Raw genomic sequence first — 6,401 nt, 5'->3', positions numbered from 1 at the left:
CACACTCCCCTCCCTAGGACCCCCCCTGTAAATACTGACACACTCCCCCCTCCCTGGGACACCCCCCCCCCTGTAAATACTGACAAACTCCCCCCTCCCTGGGACACCCCCCCCTGTAAATACTGACACACTCCCCCCTCCCTGGGACACCCCCCCCATGTAAATACTGACACACTCTCCCCTCCCTGGGACACCCCCCCCCTGTAAATACGGACACACTCCCCCTCCCTTGGGACACCCCCCCCCTGTAAATACTGACACACTCCCCCCTCCCTGGGACACCCCCCCTGTAAATACTGACACACTCCCCCCTCCCTGGGCACCCCCCCTGTAAATACTGACACACTCCCCCCCCCTGGGACACCCCCCCCCTGTAAATACTGACACACTCCCCTCCCTGGGACACCCCCCCCCTGTAAATACTGACACACTCCCCCTCCCAGGGACACCCCCCCCCTGTAAATACTGACACACTCCCCCCTCCCTGGGACACCCCCCCCTGTAAATACTGACACACTCCCCCTCCCTGGGACACCCCCCCCCCTGTAAATACTGACACACTCCCCCTCCAGGGACACCCCCCCCCTGTAAATACTGGACACACTCCCCTCCCAGGGACACCCCCCCCCCTGTAAATACTGACACACTCCCCCCTCCCTGGGACACCCCCCCTGTAAATACTGACACACTCCCCCCTCCCTGGGACACCCCCCCCCTGTAAATACTGACACACTCCCCCTCCCTGGGACACCCCCCCCCCTGTAAATACTGACACACTCCCCCCTCCCTGGGACACCCCCCCCCCCCTGTAAATACTGACACACTCCCCTCCCTGGGACACCCCCTGTAAATACTGACCACACTCCCCCCTCCCTGGGACCCCCCCCCCCCCGGAAATACTGACACACTCCCCCTCCCTGGGACACCCCCCCCCCGTAAATACTGACACACTCCCCCCTCCCTGGGACACCCCCCCCTGTAAATACTGACACACTCCCCCCCTCCCTGGGACACCCCCCCCCCTGTAAATACTGACACATTCCCCCCCTCCCTGGGACACCCCCCACCCCTGTAAATACTGACACACTCCCCCCCCCCTCCCTGGGACACCCCCCCTGTAAATACTGACACACTCCCCCTCCCTGGGACACCCCCCCCTGTAAATACTGACACACTCCCCCTCCCTGGGACAACCCCCCCCTGTAAATACTGACACACTCCCCCTCCCTGGGACACCCCCCCCCCTGTAAATACTGACACACTCCCCCCACTCCCTGGGACACCCCCCCTGTAAATACTGACACACTCCCCCTCCCTGGGACACCCCCCTGTAAATACTGACACACTCCCCCTCCCTGGGACACCCCCCCTGTAAATACTGACACACTCCCCCTCCCTGGGACACCCCCCCTGTAAATACTGACACACTCCCCCTCCCTAGGACCCCCCCTGTAAATACTGACACACTCCCCCTCCCTGGGACACCCCCCCCTGTAAATACTGACACACTCCCCCCTCCCTGGGACACCCCCCTGTAAATACTGACACACTCCCCTCCTGGACACCCCCCCCCCTGTAAATACTGACACACTCCCCCCCTCCCTGGGACACCCCCCCCTGTAAATACTGACACACTCTCCCCCTCCCTGGGACACCCCCCCCCTGTAAATACTGACACACTCCCCCCCCTCCCTGGGACACCCCCCCCTGTAAATACTGACACACTCCCCTCCTGGGACACCCCCCCCTGAAATACTGACACACTCCCCCTCCCTGGGACACCCCCCCCCTGTAAATACTGACACACTCCCCCTCCTGGGACACCCCCCCCCCCTGTAAATACTGACACACTCCCCCTCCCTGGGACACCCCCCCCCTGTAAATACTGACACACTCCCCCTCCCTGCCTCCCTGGGACACCCCCCCCCCTGTAAATACTGACACACTCCCCCTCCCTGGACACCCCCCCCCTGTAAATACTGACACACTCCCCCCTCCCTGGGACCCCCCCCCCTGTAAATACTGACACACTCCCCCTCCCTAGGACCCCCCCCCTGTAAATACTGACACACTCCCCCTCCCTAGGACCCCCCCCCTGTAAATACTGACACACTCCCCCTCCCTGGGACACCCCCCCCCTGTAAATACTGACACACTCCCCCTCCCTAGGACCCCCCCCTGTAAATACTGACACACTCCCCCCTCCCTGGGACACCCCCCCCCCTGTAAATACTGACACACTCCCCCTCCCTGGGACACCCCCCCCCCCTGTAAATACTGACACACTCCCCCCCTCCCTGGGACACCCCCCCCCTGTAAATACTGACACACTCCCCCTCCCTGGGACACGCCCCCTGTAAATACTGACACACTCCCCCTCCCTGGGACACCCCCCCCCCTGTAAATACTGACACACTCCCCCTCCCTGGGACACCCCCCCCCTCTGTAAATACTGACACACTCCCCCTCCCTGGGACACCCCCCCCCCCTGTAAATACTGACACACTCCCCCTCCCTGGGACACCCCCCCTGTAAATACTGACACACTCCCCCCCCCCCCTCCCTCGGACCCCCCCCCTGTAAATACTGACACACTCCCCCCCTCCCTGGCACCCCCCCCTGTAAATACTGACACACTCCCCCCTCCCTGGGACACCCCCCCTGTAAATACTGACACACTCCCCCCCCCTCCCTGGGACCCCCCCCCTGTAAATACTGACACACTCCCCCCCCGGGGACACCCCCCTGTAAATACTGACACACTCCCCCTCCCTGGGACCCCCCCTGTAAATACTGACACACTCCCCCTCCCTGGGACACCCCCCCTGTAAATACTGACACACTCCCCCTCCCTGGGACACCCCCCCTGTAAATACTGACACACTCCCCCTCCCTGGACCCCCCCCCCCTGTAAATACTGACACACTCCCCCCTCCCTAGGGACCAAATACTGACACACTCCCCCTCCCTGGGACACCCCCCCCCTGTAAATACTGACACACTCCCCCTCCCTAGGACCCCCCCCTGTAAATACTGACACACTCCCCCCTCCCTGGGACACCCCCCCCCCTGTAAATACTGACACACTCCCCCTCCCTGGGACACCCCCCCCCCTGTAAATACTGACACACTCCCCCTCCCTGGGACACCCCCCCCCCTGTAAATACTGACACACTCCCCCCTCCCTGGGACCCCCCCCCCCCTGTAAATACTGACACACTCCCCCTCCCTGGGACACCCCCCCCCCTGTAAATACTGACACACTCCCCCTCCCTGGGACACCCCCCCCCCCTGTAAATACTGACACACTCCCCCCCTCCCTGGGACACCCCCCCCTGTAAATACTGACACATTCCCCCCCTCCCTGGGACACCCCCCCCCTGTAAATACTGACACACTCCCCCTCCCTGGGACACCCCCCCCTGTAAATACTGACACACTCCCCCTCCCTGGGACACCCCCCCCTGTAAATACTGACACATTCCCCCCCTCCCTGGGACACCCCCCCCCTGTAAATACTGACACACTCCCCCTCCCTGGGACACCCCCCCCCTGTAAATACTGACACACTCCCCCTCCCTGGGACACCCCCCCCCTGTAAATACTGACACACTCCCCCCCCTCCCTGGGACAGCCCCCTGTAAATACTGACACACTCCCCCTCCCTAGGACCCCCCCCTGTAAATACTGACACACTCCCCCTCCCTAGGACCCCCCCTGTAAATACTGACACACTCCCCCCCTCCCTGGGACACCCCCCCCCTGTAAATACTGACACACTCCCCCTCCCTGGGACACCCCCCCCCCTGTAAATACTGACACACTCCCCCCCTCCCTGGGACACCCCCCCCCTGTAAATACTGACAAACTCCCCCCCTCCCTGGGACACCCCCCCCCTGTAAATACTGACACACTCCCCCTCCCTGGGACACCCCCCCCTGTAAATACTGACACACTCCCCCTCCCTGGGACACCCCCCCCTGTAAATACTGACACACTCCCCCCCCCTCCCTGGGACAGCCCCCTGTAAATACTGACACACTCCCCCTCCCTGGGACACCCCCCTGTAAATACTGACACACTCCCCCTCCCTGGGACACCCCCCTGTAAATACTGACACGCTCCCCCTCCCTAGGACCCCCCCCTGTAAATACTGACACACTCCCCCTCCCTAGGACCCCCCCCTGTAAATACTGACACACTCCCCCCCTCCCTGGGACACCCCCCCCCCTGTAAATACTGACACACTCCCCCCTCCCTGGGACACCCCCCCCCTGTAAATACTGACACACTCCCCCCCTCCCTGGGACACCCCCCCCCCCTGTAAATACTGACACACTCCCCCTCCCTGGGACACCCCCCCCCTGTAAATACTGACACACTCCCCCTCCCTGGGACACCCCCCCTGTAAATACTGACACACTCCCCCCTCCCTGGGACCCCCCCCCCCGGAAATACTGACACACTCCCCCTCCCTGGGACACCCCCCCCCCTGTAAATACTGACACACTCCCCCTCCCTGGGACACCCCCCCCTGTAAATACTGACACACTCCCCCCCTCCCTGGGACACCCCCCCCCTGTAAATACTGACACATTCCCCCCCTCCCTGGGACACCCCCCACCCCTGTAAATACTGACACACTCCCCGCCCCCTCCCTGGGACACCCCCCCCTGTAAATACTGACACACTCCCCCTCCCTGGGACACCCCCCCCTGTAAATACTGACACACTCCCCCTCCCTGGGACACCCCCCCCTGTAAATACTGACACACTCCCCCTCCCTGGGACACCCCCCCCCCTGTAAATACTGACACACTCCCCCCACTCCCTGGGACACCCCCCCTGTAAATACTGACACACTCCCCCTCCCTGGGACACCCCCCCTGTAAATACTGACACACTCCCCCTCCCTGGGACACCCCCCCCTGTAAATACTGACACACTCCCCCTCCCTAGGACCCCCCCTGTAAATACTGACACACTCCCCCTCCCTGGGACACCCCCCCCCTGTAAATACTGACACACTCCCCCTCCCTGGGACACCCCCCCTGTAAATACTGACACACTCCCCCTCCCTGGGACACCCCCCCCCTGTAAATACTGACACACCCCCCCTCCCTGGGACACCCCCCCCCCTGTAAATACTGACACACTCCCCCCCTCCCTGGGACACCCCCCCCCTGTAAATACTGACACACTCTCCCCCTCCCTGGGACACCCCCCCCCCTGTAAATACTGACACACTCCCCCCCCCTCCTGGGACACCCCCCCCTGTAAATACTGACACACTCCCCCTCCCTGGGACACCCCCCCCTGTAAATACTGACACACTCCCCCTCCCTGGGACACCCCCCCCTGTAAATACTGACACACTCCCCCTCCCTGGGACACCCCCCCCCTGTAAATACTGACACACTCCCCCCACTCCCTGGGACACCCCCCCTGTAAATACTGACACTCTCCCCCTCCCTGGGACACCCCCCTGTAAATACTGACACACTCCCCCTCCCTGGGACACCCCCCTGTAAATACTGACACACTCCCCCTCCCTAGGACCCCCCCCTGTAAATACTGACACACTCCCCCTCCCTGGGACACCCCCCCCCTGTAAATACTGACACACTCCCCCTCCCTGGGACACCCCCCCTGTAAATACTGACACACTCCCCCTCCCTGGGACACCCCCCCCCCTGTAAATACTGACACACTCCCCCCCTCCCTGGGACACCCCCCCCCTGTAAATACTGACACACTCTCCCCCTCCCTGGGACACCCCCCCCCTGTAAATACTGACACACTCCCCCTCCCTGGGACACCCCCCCCCTGTAAATACTGACACACTCCCCCTCCCTGGGACACCCCCCCCTGTAAATACTGACACACTCCCCCCTCCCTGGGACACCCCCCCCTGTAAATACTGACACACTCCCCCTCCCTGGGACACCCCCCCCTGTAAATACTGACACACTCCCCCCTCCCTGGGACACCCCCCCCTGTAAATACTGACACACTCCCCCTCCCTGGGACACCCCCCCCCTGTAAATACTGACACACTCCCCCTCCCTGGGACACCCCCCCCTGTAAATACTGACACACTCCCCCTCCCTGGGACCCCCCCCCTGTAAATACTGACACACTCCCCCTCCCTGGACACCCCCCCCCTGTAAATACTGACACACTCCCCCTCCCTAGGACCCCCCCCCTGTAAATACTGACACACTCCCCCTCCCTGGGACACCCCCCCCCTGTAAATACTGACACACTCCCCCTCCCTAGGACCCCCCCCCTGTAAATACTGACACACTCCCCCCTCCCTGGGACACCCCCCCCCTGTAAATACTGACACACTCCCCCCTCCCTGGGACACCCCCCCCCTGTAAATACTGACACACTCCCCC

Source organism: Chiloscyllium punctatum, chromosome X (genome assembly GCF_047496795.1).
Source record: "Chiloscyllium punctatum isolate Juve2018m chromosome X, sChiPun1.3, whole genome shotgun sequence".
Classification (NCBI taxonomy): domain Eukaryota; kingdom Metazoa; phylum Chordata; class Chondrichthyes; order Orectolobiformes; family Hemiscylliidae; genus Chiloscyllium; species Chiloscyllium punctatum.
Note: the sequence above shows the minus strand (reverse complement) of the source record.